Here is a 15,123-nt window from a genome sequence, read left to right as displayed (position 1 = left end):
AGGAGGAGCTGATGACAGCAGAAATAAGTGAACCGCAACCACAGACAGGACACATTCATCACCAGGCCTCCATAGTGGAGAGGAGAAGCAGGGGAGTCAAAAAACAAAAGTGTATGTTTGTGGGGAGTAGTGGGGGGGCCGTCGCTGAGATTCAAATGGGGGTAAGATGATGATCTTCAGTGGAAATGGGAGCCTGGGCTGGTGGTGTATTATACACACACTGCAGCAAAAACAAACCTTGGCTCTGTCAATAACCATTGGCCTGTGTGTGTATTCCAGTGAGAGAAAGAGGGGAGGTGGATGTGACGGACGTTGACTGCCTGGTTCACGAGTGAGGTTGTGATAGACTGTAATGGCTTTTTCCAGCTAATACAGCACTCTACCTCTCATACATTTTGCATTACCACAGCAGTGGAGGGGAAGAAAAGGGGCTGAGAGATGGGGAGGGCAAGAACAGGAGGAGACAGGGGGATGCAAGAGAGGCATGTGGAGAGAGTCAGAAAAGAGGTGCAAAAAAGGTAGAGTGTAAAAAATAAATAAATAAAAGAAAAGTCCTCCGGTGTAAAAAAAACCCACAAAAAACAAAACAAAAACTGCAGGCAAGGTCAGAGGAAATTAAAAATAGAACAGGCATACAAGCGTAGAAGAGCCTCTCAGTTAGTCAACAGCCCCGGAGATGAGACAGAGGAAAGAATAAAACAGATCTTCATTACATAACTCTCAATACGTCAAATGACTGTGCTTCAGTTGAAATAGAAGGGGACACTTTGAAATGAGCCATCATCAAAGAGCCCCCGAGGTCTGTGTTTTCCCATAGATTGAGATGCTCATCTGTATCATCAGCTATTGGAGTGATAACCTGTGATTACATTGACCGTCTAAAAGGGTTCGCTCCACTGACAGCCTCTGTTGCCATGGTTACAGCCTCGAGAAAAGTTTTTAGATCACGCCGGATGCTGTGATTGAGCGTGCAATGTGTGTATCTAAATGTGCTTGTACATATATATATATAGACAGTATATATATGCAGTATATGTACTCATTTAAGGTCAATATGTGGCACGTCACAGTTTCTCAAAATCTGTGTCAAAAAAATGTTGGGCTATAGTAACATGGATCCAGAAATTTTGATTCACAGGGCATAGAAGTCTGCTGGTTATGTAACTCAACACTGCACCAAGCATACTTAAAAAAAGTCAGGTGTAATCTGAATGAAACACAGCCATAAACTTCAATACCAGGCAGATTTGAGAGATATTAACCTGAGCAAGTGTCTGCAAAATGAGGTTAAGAAGACGAGACTTTATATATATATCGGTAAAGGTTTTTGAGATTTAATGGCCTAGAGGGAGGATAAAAAGATTAAAACCCACAGCAAAATACTACAATTCACAGACAGCCCTGTTTTGTCTGAATTTGTCTGACTATTGTTTAAAAAAAATCAACAAGACGAGAGACTAATCAGCCAGACTGTTTTATAGTGTGGTGTGTAGTGAGTGTGTGCCCATTTGTGTCTATTTGAAAGTTAGATTGTCTAATGAGCTCAGATCTAACCAGTAAGACTGTAGTAGGAGGTTAAATATGCAAAGTTATGAATTTATATTTGGAGCTTTATTTAATTTAGCAGTGGTTGTTCATTCATACTTCATCAGCATCATTAATTATAGTGTCTAAATGAGTTCACTGACAGACCTGAAATCATACATTTAGAAGATACAGTACATTCAAATTTGAACTACTGAAATACTGCATAATAAGGGTCAGCAGTCAGAGGACACAGTAATGTTATTTATGGGCTCTGACCTGATATGTTAAAATAGAAGTGTGTGCTTTTAACTACAATAGAGTGTCATTATCCTGCAGACACAAAATGCTTGGTGAGCAGATTGAAGCATGGGAAAGAAACAGTTTCCACATGTGTTGCAAATATAATACTGTGAACAAAACATAAAAGATTAATGCAAAGTACAAATGATAAAAAGACAATAAAAAACTGCACTTCATCTCTTTCTTTTTTCTAATACAGATGTCATTCAGTTTCCTGTGCGTATTGGTAACCTTGGTTGCCTGCATGCTGCTGTTCTGACATCATTCTTACATCTTTGTCTAATACTGGTAATTTAAGAATGGAACTAAAGTACTTTTGCTATTGCACACATTGCATATTATCTAAACAGGAGCATCTACCTTGAGAAAAGTGATTTATTTGATGATTGCTTCAGTAAAATCATACAAAAAATATAACAAGACATAACAGAAGAGGCCGATGCTGTTCTGTAACTGACCTCTGACCTCTCTGTGAAATGGAAGAGAAAAGATGTTTTGACTTTATGGGAATCAACAGAGAACCTTCAGACTACAGAAACAGGCAGGTTTGGATCTTCAGAGCAACTGAGGTGATATCTGGGTAGCAGCTGTGAGTTACTTTCGTAGACTTTCCCTGAAGTGCCATTTAGAAAGTCACTCGTCCATATGACTCCAGAGGATTATCATATAGTTGTGTGTTTAGAAATCAGCAAAAACTAAAAAAAATGGTAAGTATGGAAATACACAAAAATGATGATGATATTATATAAAGATATTATTCACATACTCATGATCTTTGAATGTAACTTTAAGTAAATGTGGTATTATCTATTATACTATTTTTTCTCCATCTCGTTCGTGGAAACTTACACATCGTCAATATTTAACGAACTGATAAAGTAGCTGATGTAGCACCCACACCTATGGAGCACCTCGTTACACCAAACATTAGAGGATAATAATGTCTGAATATTTGTGTGTGAGTGTGTCTGTGTGTATAAAATAACCCTCGAGGGGACGATCTGGCTGAAGCTTTTACCGGCAAGTCGTGCTGTTGCTATGGCAAACAAACAATGTGCCCATTACCCATTACATCTGTGTGTGTATGTGTGTGTGTGTATGCTCTGTCATAGGCTACTTTTGGGAACAAATTTCAGGCTTAGGACCAGTTAATTAGGGGCTGCTTGTCTAACTGGGGACAAAATCTGTGTCCCCAGTTTGTAAAAAGCTGATTTTGGGTCAGTTTTTAAGGTTAGGGTTAGGGTAAGTCAGCAGGAAATGAATATAAGTCTATGTAATGTCCCCAAAAGTAACCAAGGCCTGATATATGTGTGTATGTGTGTGCGTGTGCTGTGTCTTTGAGTGTACATGTGCATTAACTATTTCTATGATGCATTGGAGGTGCGTTTTATGCACTCAAAAACACACACAACCTACTGCAAGTGTTTGATATCCACTTAAATACTCTCAAGTGGGACTAAGATAATTAACTGAAGTCACTGCTTTCCCTGTCAGTCCCCATCACTCTCTTTCTGGTATTATCAGGCCATAATGAGCAGGAGTGAGCAGGAGTGAGTAATGTGAGCATGTCCAGGCTCTGTAATTGAATTTATGTATGTCCAATTCCAGCCCTGGAACCTCATGGAGATAAATGTGAAGGGAGTTTGGCCAGATTCACATGCTGACTCTTTATTTTTCTCTCTGTATTTCAGACAGAGAAGAGGAGAGAAGAGAGAGAGGAGGAGCAATGCTCAAACACAACCACAGGTCAAAGGTCATCATGGGCTAGCAAGCAGTGTAACTCTTACTTTTAAACAATTCTTTACTCAAGAATGCAGAAATGTGGTTTTAAGTGAGTTGTGAGCTGCAATGATTAGTTTATTAATCAGTTAGTTGATGAAAAGAACATTAATCTGCAACTATTTTCATAATTGATTGATGCAAAAATGCAGAACATTTGCTAGTCTTAAGAACTCTCATGTGAGGTTTTACTGCTTTTCTTTGTCATATATGACAGAAAATAAAATGTATTTGGGTGTTGGAGTGATGTTTGGACAAAACATGACATTTCTGGGAATATGTGACTTGCATTTTTCACTAAGTTTTGACATTTCACAGACTAAATGATTAATTGATAAACCAACAAATGATTTGGGGCCCTTTATAGGCTGTATACAGTCATTAGGTACACCTGTGCAATCTAAATAAATTATATTTTTATGAAGTGTATACATTTTCAGCTCTCATAGAAATTGTCAAAAAGTGATCATTCTGTTTTTTGTTTATTATTGGGGTTGTACTAAGTGGTGGTGGTGTATTAGGGTGTATTATATTGACTGATGCGCCCAATATTTTGCCCCCCTAATGTAAGTTAATGGAGTGGACAAAATATTAGGAACACCACTCAATATAATACACCTTAATACATCACCATCACCCACTACGACCTCAATAATAAACATAAAGCAGAATTGTTACCTTCCTGACAATGTTAACAAAAACTGAAAATGTATAAGCTTCATAAATGTAGAATTTATAATAGAGCTGTTGTATTGAATTTAATTAGATTGCACAGGTGTATCTAATGAAGAGGCCAGTGAGTGTGATATATATTTATCTTTTATACTACTTAGGATTTTGTCATGAATTTTAAATCATTGTAGTTGTACTATATGTTGAATCATACTTACTGAAGTGGAATAAAGTATTTATTTGTTGTTTAATGCTGTGCAATATCAGTATTTTATGCATAGGACTAATTTCAATTCAACTGTAAAATATATACATATATTTATTCTTCACTTTAATCTGAGCCATAACAATATCATCTCTGGTATATTACCACTCAATACCAGTATTACTGTTGTATTGTAAATAATGTAAAAAATATTATTGTTATTATTTTATTATATATTTCTACTATTATTGTTATTGTTTTTTCCCCACTTATTTATTACTCTTATTCTTTCTTACTGATCTTCTATTTTTACTGTCCAATTGCTTCTGTAATACTGCATATTTCCCTATTGTGGGACTAATAAAGGAATATATTATCTTATCTTAGTGCTTTGGATGTTTGTTGTTTTTTAAGCAGAAAGTCTTGCCAAAATATTAATTGACCTGAAAGAGAAATAGGAGGAAGAGGAAGGAGAGAGGAAGAGGGGGGGGGTCTCTCTGTTCCCCCCTGTGCGCGTCCCCGCTAGTGATGTGCTGGCGGGGTCTTGTGGTCCCTCCCTTCCCATGCCCCCCCCGCCCCCCGAGGCGCGTGCCCGCTGTGGCTCTCTGTGTCCGCCAGGGGGCAGCTGTGTCTCGGTCTGAGGCTGCGCCGCTCCCGCTGCATCACAGAGAGGAAAATACCACCAGATGGCGGTTTAGGATTGCTGCTCTTCTCTCAAGGCGCGGTTCCACTCGCACGGCCAATTTTCAATATTAAAATACCCACGATATTATAACGAAAATCGATTTATTATTTCGGAAGGTGGTAATCGATTCGGGGATGGTCGTGAGAGGTGAGTGTCTTGTGTTTTTGTCGTGTTTTGTGCGGTGGGAAGGGAGACGGAGCACAGATTAAAGATGGTGGACACAGACAGGGAAGACTGGTTGGATGGGGGGATGGGCGCTAGCGGGCTAACGGAGGTGAATGTGCTTTCTCTCTCTTCCTCAGTTACATTATATAGCCTAGCGGAGCCATTAGCTTGCGAGCTAGCCCTCTCAAATTTTTTCGGCAAGGCAACTTGCGAGAAGGGCAAGTGGTTGCCGCAGCGCTGGCCTTGTTCGCCACCAAATTTCCACCCGGCGCTGGAGTTTGGCTTGTCAACAAATAAAGAGCCATGCTGTGTGACGTGTTTTCTTGCTCTTTGCAAGGCAGGAATCAGAGCATCACCTTTCTCTCATTTGCACAGCCGTGTTATGATTGTACAGTGTTGCCCTCCTGCTGCACGGTGCTTTCTCTGCTTTGGGTTTGTCATCCACACAAACGCCACATTGTTGTTGGTTTTTTTCTTTTTTTTTGTCTTTTTCCTGCCATCAAAAGACCCAATTTTTCTTTCTGCACACTCAAGATATGTTACAATATGTGGTCTGAGTTGCTACTTTTTCCTCTCCCCCCTCTCCTCCTGTCAACACCAGCATCCCCCCTCTCAGCTTTCTCTCTTTTTCTCTCTCTCTCTGTGTCTTCAAGTTTTAAGAGTAGCTGTGACTTTTTTTTTTTTACAAGGATAATAAACAGGTTGCGTGTTTCATGAATGACAGCTTTCTTTTTTCTTTTTAAAAAACGTGGTGATTTGCCCTGTGCCATGTTTTTTTTTTAATTTATTTTTTTTAACAATGTTATTATTGTGGCGCTTCTTCTCTTCCTCTTCCCGCCCCCTTCTGTGCGGGAAGCAGGCAACACTGAGCGGGGAAACATGAGTCACATTAAGGGGGATGGGCTCCACCAGTCAGCCCTACAGGTTTACACGGTGTTCCCTCAGTCCTGGCCCGTCCCCTCCCCTTTCCAAGCACTGTGTTGGGGGGTTGTTGATAGTGGGTCAGAGTGCCTCCTGGCAGTGTGCATGAAATCTCACATTGTTGCATAACTGCTTTTGTTTACTGTCAGCCATGTGATGCTTCATCCAATCTGTCTTGGATTGCTATCTGCAGCCCGCTTGCTTGCCTGCCTGCCAACTTGTCTTATCATCAGTCAGTGTTTCCACCCCATAAAGCACAAATCACATTTCATTCATCTCCTGCCTGCAGAACAACTTCATCAATACACATTACAATTTGGGGAACGGGGTTTACACATGACGTTGAACCAAATGTAGATAGTTTGGAGATGTTTGAAATACATGGATGCCTAAAATACTTCTTTTTTAAAGCACATTTTGAATTCTAAACATCTCCATGAGCATATTCTGACAGCACATGTGAAATGTAGCATGTCTATATTTCTATGTGAGGGAACAGTTCTTTTAAATTACCTGTAATGTTTAGTCTATTTATGATTTACCAAAATTTACAACTCCTGCTCCAACATGCTTTTCCTGCTCTCATTACACACAAACCAACCCATTCCCTCAGGATTAGAATAAAGTCTTATATTAAAACACCTAATCTGATTACAGCTAACATTAGTGGCTTCACTCCAGATATATAAACTGGAAGTGGATGTGTAAATATATATTTTTCCTTCCTGCTGCAGCTGGCCAAGTCCAACAGTGTATTGGATTTGATTATTACAGCAAGCCCTGCTGTATTTTCTTTGGGTCCAACATACAGTATCATTAAATGTCAACCAGTTTTTCTGAAATATTTAATTTATTTGGGAAGGCCTGGCCAAAGAGAGCTGTCCCTTCACTAAAATGTACTCTTAAGTCAAACTTGTATTTGTAAGATTGTACAAATGTGAACAGTACATGGCAGGAAATGCATTTAATGAAGAATACAACTTCTTTAAAGAAGCTGCAATTGTAATGAAACACTCATCACTAATCAAATGCCAAACTAAAGCTTGCTGATAGCAACACTTTCTGCTGATTTCATAGCTTTAGTATTTTTTGTATTTATTTCATAATCCTATCCCAATTCAGTAGGGCTGGGCAATATATTGATATATCGATATCGTGGTATGAGACTAGATATCGTCTTAGATTTTGGATATCATGATATCGCAATATGTCACCAGAGTTGTCTTCTCCTGGTTTTAAATGCTGCATTACAGTTAAATATATGATTTTCTTACCAGACTGTTCTAGCTGTTCTGTTTTGTACCTTTTACCCACTTTGTCATTGTCCACATTACTGATGATTATTTATCAAAAATGTCATAGTGTAAATATTTAGTGAAAGCACCAACAGCCATCTCTACAATATTGTTACAATATTGATATCGAAGTATTTGGTCTAAAATATCGTGATTTTTGATTTTGTCCATATCGCCCAGCCCTAGTGGAAACCCTCTTAGTGAATTTCTTTTAAAAAATCCTGCTGAAGTAGTGTGTTCATTAACATCAGTGCACAAAAATGTGTCCCTAATGAGACATTAGATCTGAACCCAAATGCTGTAATTTACAATAGTTACTCTCAAATGTGGTAAATGTCAGATTTCCCACGTGTTGTAAACAATAGTTAACTGATAATATCTGCACTCACACATACAGTGACCTTCGTCCCTATTCTGTGTGATGACTCACTTAAAGCCTCATGTTTTTATTGTAGAGCTTGTAGCAGTCAGGTTGTATTGCAGACTGTATCAGCGTAGAAACCACATAGGGTATTTTTTTTAGTCGCTCTGTTGCTTGGACTCGCTTAAAAACATAATTAGAGTTTAATCGCAGGCATCCAACATTAAGACACAGTTAAATGGGCTCTCAATCAATTGGCTCTGATACATCTATGTTAGTAGGGAAGTATGTAGCAGTGCTGATGTCCAACAGCACAGAAATGCTTTAGAAACAGCTGCGTTTCAGCTTTTATTAAAGAAACCCTCCATGCACAAAACACTGTTAAATGATGTTTATCTCACCGTCTCACAGTCTTTGAATTCCCACACAGTTTTTATTTCTGTTTGAGGAATACAGTGATAAATATTCAGTTATGTACTAGTCTGTGCTCGCCTCAAGCTCAGTAATAAGAACAGTATGAAACACCATTCAGTGGCATATTTTGCACTTGTTAAACATTTTTAATACAGTGATAACAACAATGACATGCTTCTTGAATTCATGTCATAGTTTAAAATCTTAAGATAACATTAAGGGGTTAACAGAAATGGTGAATGATCCCTCCTCCTTCCTCTTTCCCTTGAATTGCTTGGCCCATTGCCCTGGCTTTTCCAATAGCAGCCTAGTGAACACAGTAATAAAAGACTGAGACTCACATATTGGTTCTTATTAGTAGTGTACACACAGAATGTCATTTGTTGTAAATACAGGTTTTTTCTTTTCTTTTTTTTAAAGCAAACTACACATCTTTTCATTCCTTTTACTTAATAAGTTGAATTTTTTACATTTAGGTATTTAAAAAAGCATTGGTTTCGATGTAGTTTTATATTCTAAATGCTAGTATAAGCAGATTTATAGTTACCGAGCCAGAGGCCGTCACAGCTCAACGGCGGTGTGCTTTTTGTTAGAGCCATATGCTTATAATGACACAGCTCAGGAGATTATGTAATGGATTTGACATTTGTCAGAGCTCATTGCACAGTAACCTTGATTCAAGATGTTGGTTATAGGAAGAACAATATCTGGCGCTTCATATCCATCCAGTCCTTTTTGGTGGTTTTTCAGCACAGAAGGAAAGACTAGCAAAGAGAAATCAAATAATACTGCCATCTGCCCTCATTAATCCATTTATCTCTTTAGTTTAATACAATATTCAACATATAACACATCTTTTATCAATGAAACAGAAGAGAGAAGCACTCTAAATAAGAGTTTTCTCCATAATTACATTCATTAAAATAATAGTATATGGCAGCAATCTGAGTAGTTTTCCCTAAAATGACTTTGCAGGATGGTGTAGTCAGTCTGCTGCATATTATGTGATACAATTACACAAGAATATACGCTCAACACTTGATGATGTAGCTCCATTGCAGTTATTTGATTATTGAAAAAAAAGCTCTGAATTGCAGTCATGTCAGTATGCAGGACCAGTGTTTATGATTCCTCAAATACTTTTCACCCTCTGGCTGCAAGCATTTCCTTGTGTTGTGGCTTCCTGTCGAGTTAGTTGGCTGCGTTTACTGTTGACTGTCACTCTCCGGGCAGGTCAGGTCAGGTCAAGTCAAGCCTGGGAAAGAAGAAACTTTAAGCTTGTGGATCAGTCTATCCTGACTCCTGAGTGATACAACTAAAAATGATTGAGGATGTTAACTTGAATGAGTTTTATAGCTTATTTTACTACACATGCACAACATTATTTCACTGCTGCCTCATTGCACAGACATTAAGAGTGATGCAGCTTATTGGTTTTGACCTATTTAATGTCATGCCACTTAACACAGAAAGCTCAGGCACCATTAAGCTAAAAATTGATTGTTTTGGAAATGTCCTGCACAGCTTATTGGGATTAACTGTGGCCAGATGCCAAAGCGTGAAGAGCTCCTGGCTAAGAAGTAAATTGCATTAACATTGAGAACGGGGCATATGGGGGCAATGATATATAACACCATTGTCACTGTTTTTATACAATATGACAGCATAAATTGTTCCAGTGTTAATTCAGTATTCACAGAGGTATTCACTGTAAGCATATTAAACAACATGCACAAGCTATTATCAATAATCTGCTCAGGGAGTCTTTTTTTGTGCTGTTCAGGCTGGAAGCATATAAAACAAACCTTGAAATATTTGGTATACAGATTTTTCTTTAACTTGAACCAAAAAGAAAAAAAAAACAATGTTACAGACAGAAGCAGCTGGTGACCACAGCTTGTGTTTTGGCTTGTAAGTTTGTCCCTGTAGACATCTACAAACATATCAATAACAGAGATTTGTGGCTATTCCACTAGAATGTCTCCTCTAAACGATTATACATGCTAGCTTTTGCTTCGCAGCCGTTTTCTGCATGACCAGAGCAATCACACAGCAAAATATTACTAAGCTGAGACTGTTGAAGTTGTCGGGGCTGATTGAAAAAGAAAATTGCATGTTGTCAGAGGTTGATATAATGATAGGTCAGCTGACTCGATTTCCAGTCTCATGAAGGAAGCAGATTCACTCCTCCTGAGCTCATTTGTGAAAGTGATGCCGCTCAGCTGTCAGGTTGAACAGTAATGAGACGAGAGGTGCGTCGTGTCACATGAGTAGATGTGTGTTTTGGAGGTTTACGATCCCTCCCCAGTGTTCCTTCATGGCTCAGCGGTTGCTAGGCTGAGCGGGGCTGCTTTTACCTGCAGCTGACACACAAGTGAGTCTGCTGGCAGAGGCTATCTAGTTTTCGAAAGAGTTAAGAGTGCGAAAACAATACAAGGCTTTACTTCTTAAAGTCGAAACAGCTTTTCTCTTTCTGCCCACTACCTGTATTATGAATAACTTAGTGCCTAAGTGGATCTTAGCTTGCCTACATGCAGAATATACAGCAGTGAACTTAACACAAGCCTGCAGTTGTTTTTTTAAGCAAAGCCTCCAAATTAAGTCGATCTGACTCTGTACTGAATATTTTCAAGCTCTGGCACTTGAGAATTTACACTAGAGTGAAAATGTACAAAATAAGAGTTTGCAGCTGTAGTTACTAGTTACATTGATGATGAAGGTTTTATATGTTGAACATATGCTAATACAATATGATGGATGATTAAGAGTTTAAACTGGCTGTGGTATGTGGGCCATTAAAACCAGCTACTGCAGTAAATTTCTTCTGACAAGTTAAACATAAAATATGATTACTGAAAGGGATTCTTCTTCACATTTTATTTCTGTTGTCCATTTATATTTTGCAGCGTTTTCTGTTCATTTCAAATGCTGGACTCTAACCACCAGTTCACATATATAAAGTGTTTTTAGGAGAGTTTTTGACATCCGTGATTCGTGTGAGCAGATTCATTTTTATTTGATTAAATGTGTCAATCCACCCTGACTCCGAGACACGCATGAGTGATGCGAGTCTCACCGAGACCACCTGCTTTTCTTTTATGCTCTGAGTCTATTTCTGTCATGTTTAGCGAAGCGTGATCTGCAGACAGTTGTTAAAATCAGTGCTTCTTAAACCTTTTCACATCAAGTGAACTGACACAAATTAGACCATTGACCCCCATTTGATAAGATCTTTGCCTTTAGATGTTTTATTGCAGAAAGTGTATGAAACTCATAACCAAAGCCATGGTACATTCTGTTATTGTGTTAGTTGAATTATAGTGGAAATACATGATTCCCCTTTTTTCTGGGGATCCTTTGACCCTACTTTGAGAACTGGTCTAACTCACACATATATCCTGATATATGTGTTTTGAACTAGTTAACGGCGTAAATGTCTGCTTTCGGTCAGTCTGGTGGAGGCAGGTTAGCCGGCCGCTGGTCAGCAGCTGTGGACAGACGGTCGGTTCTGTAGATGAGACGCTCAACGCAGGTCAGAGTCTGCGTGGATTGAACGCATACAACGCGCTCCCTCGTCCTGTGTGGTTTCCCAGTGACATTTAACGTAGTATTTGTATGTTAAAGTGTTGCTACGTCTGCAGAAGTAAAGGACTCGAGTACTTTCTGCCTGTTCACACTGGAGTCGTAAACCTCAGCCAGACAGACAGTAGTTTGTGTCAGCGTTTGATTTGATCTAAATTCAGCGTTCATTATGAATTCAGTAACAGTCAAAGCTTCAACAATGAGATGTAAATCCACGGAAATCCCAAAATAATCGAGCGGTAATCACTCTCAATGGGGTTAACGTCATTTAGGTGTTAATTTGGTGTCTTTTCACTTTGGTCACACTCGTGTAATTATATATACTACTGCACTTACTTACTGGTAATATAATGGGAGAAAACTACTGTATTGTTATTTCCATCACTTGAGAAACATCAGGTTCAAAAGCCAAAGCAGTGCAGTTACAGTACAGGTGATATGAAGGAGTGAAGTCATTGCTGATATCATCCTGCATACATCAGGGATTCAATGTTAGTTTTTTAGCTGAGCAGCTCACATTAGTTTGAAATGATGTGCGAAATGAGCCCCATCGATTAGGATGTGTTGCTCCTCACCTGTGTTTGGACTGCCTGCTCTGTTGACTCTTGACAGCAGTTAATGTTTACATCTTTGCTGTAAAGTAGGGAGCGCTTTGTAGACTGGAACACCACCTTATTAAAAGCCTCAACAGACGACTCAGAGAAAAGACTGCCACCAGCACTTCACTCACATTGAATGCTGAGGAGAGTTTAAGATTGTATGAACACTCAGTCTCTCTTTGTGTGTGTGTGTGTGTGTGTGTAAGAGCAGACACAGCTCTCTGTACATTCACATTTTTATAAGGTAGACAGTTAGCTGACAACACACGAGAAATATGCCCCCCCCCCCTCCCCCCCAAGGGCCCACACGTATTAAAAGAGAAATTGTTTCGTATCTGGAGTCGCATGTTGTACATTTTGTCAGTTTCCTCGTTCTACAGTGGAAAGAATTTCTTTTGGAGCATCAGCCAACAGCACGGCAGTCATGTAAAAGTTCTGGATTTACATAAATGGTGATTGAAAGATGTGAATCATACATCTTTTCCCCTCCAGGAGTTGCAGCCCCATATTTTATGAACGAAAATAAGAGCTTATGATACATTATTGATCACGTTGTTGCCTCCGGTTTCAAAGGCAATAGATATCCTGCTTATAGAGTCCTTTAAGGGTTGGTGTTTGGGGGAAAAAAATTGGAAAAAATTTCATTCTAGCTCAGGAGATACCGGACTCCTAATCTAAATTTGGCAGCAGACCAGACCCACAAATCCTCTAGGTGTCATTTATAGGGGCAAGGTTAACAACCAGCTTCAAGCAACAGCAAATACCACCTCTACAGCATCGGCTTTGGCTGTGTGTGTGTGTGTGTCTCAGTCTCAGCGGTCCGTGCTATTTGTGCACGCTCTTACTTAATATTGATTCACTGGCCTGCTCCGAGTCAATTCTCTGGCTGTACAGAGTGGAGATGAAGTGGTCACAAAAGGACAAAAATGTCAGCAAAGCGAGCTGTTGGATAGATTTGCTGACAAAAATCTATCTGGAAAGTGAAAATTTGCTAAATTGTTTTTTTTTTTTTGCTGGCTATGGACACAAAACACCATGTAAACCGTTTTTACAGTGTACAAAAGTAATCACTATAGCCTCCAAAACCAGTGTCTGCAAAGAAGATTAATAATGAAAGTTGATGGCTTTTTGAATTTTACATGTATTTGAGTCATGGTTGATTGGTTTCATGCTGGGACAAAATCATCTGGTGTACATTTTCCATTAATTTCTGCTGAATCCCATCGAGATCTCCCACAAGTTGGGATGTGACGGGCTTGATGTTCCTAATCAGTAATGCCACGTTGCTTTGCTTTTGTTGACTAACAGTAGTTTGTGTTTGTAGTTGCTCGGAGCCCATCTGCTCCGTCGTCCTGTGCGTCGGGGATTAAGCGGCTTCTCCGGCCGCAGCTTCCGAATCGACCGATTATTTGCCCGTAAACCCTTCTCTTCTTATTCCCAGCTTGACTGCTTTATTATCTTAACAGCATTATCCTCATGTAAACCAAACAGTCAAACATTATCAGACAAAACCCACAACAGAGGGCTTCCTCACACTGTTGACAATTGTAGTCGAGGTTGGAAACTTAACATCAATTGAACAGTGTTCACAGCAGCTGACTCCAGCGACTACAGCTCCCAGCTATCAGCACAATGTAAAGAGAATAAATATATAGAAATAAATATTTTAAGTGGAACGCTCTTTGGCTTTATAGTTCAGCCTAACATGGGGCCAGTTTAGTGGAAACACCATTGACAAAGAAACTGTACATAATATGGATTTGTCACATCATTGCCGATACCCAGTCTGCTTAATAAGGTCAACAGTTACACAGCTTGGGCAATGCAATGTGGCTGATTGTTTTACAAACACTATACAACTGTTATTATATGATTATGGTACCATATTGTATCTTACAGTACTTGTGATTCACAACAGTTTAATTTACATATCACTTGTAGTGAATGTTCATATGCCACTTGGGATTCATTCAGTTGAGTTAAGAGTATTTGTCCCATTCTCTCGCTCTGTATTCTGCAGCTCAGCCGGGCCGAGTAACCACTACAAATGGTCAAAGATCTTCAGGAGAAAGCTGTTTAATAGGGAGACTGTGAAGTAACAGTTATTTTCATTATCTCGCCATTGTCTATAGCTATTGTCTTGCATTATCAAACTGTCAGTAGTAATAATGACAACACATGCTAAATTTAAAGTTATTCACGTGGCATGAATGCAACTTTGGCATTTGAACCTTTTTAATTGGATAAGGCTAAAACTAACGGTTGTTTATTTACTTGATTTTTTTTCTCTATGCATTTTTGTGTCTATAAAAATAGTGAAACATGTCTCACAGTCCAAGGTGGAGTATTGAGATGTTTTCTTTTGTTTGAGTCCAAAATCCAAAGACAACCAGTTTACTATCATGTATGAATGAGCAAAAATAGGTGTTAAGAAAAAAAAAAAATCAAAAGATCAAAATAGCTGGCAATTGATATTTTCTCGACTGAATTATTGACCAATCATTGAAGCTCTAATTTGGTAGGTCCAGTCAAGATACTCATTAATTGGACTAATTGCTTGATTACATTAGTCTCAGCATCACTCTGTAGTAGTCATTTCTTTGTTGTCTAAAACAATC

The 15,123-nt window shown here is 38.9% G+C and overlaps 1 protein-coding gene across 1 annotated transcript in view; it reads left to right on the top strand.

The window, feature by feature from the left end:
• The first annotated feature begins 5,184 nt into the window (after positions 1-5,184).
• The window catches only part of stag1a (stromal antigen 1a), a 47,029-nt gene continuing 37,090 nt past the window's right edge, over positions 5,185-15,123 (top strand). The window contains exon 1 of the mRNA XM_053335067.1: positions 5,185-5,315. The gene's annotated coding sequence lies outside the window, so the exon portion shown is untranslated. The remainder of the gene's footprint in view (positions 5,316-15,123) is intronic.

Source organism: Scomber japonicus, chromosome 16, assembly GCF_027409825.1.
Source record: "Scomber japonicus isolate fScoJap1 chromosome 16, fScoJap1.pri, whole genome shotgun sequence".
NCBI classification, from domain to species: domain Eukaryota; kingdom Metazoa; phylum Chordata; class Actinopteri; order Scombriformes; family Scombridae; genus Scomber; species Scomber japonicus.
This window is presented reverse-complemented; position numbering and strand designations above follow the sequence as displayed.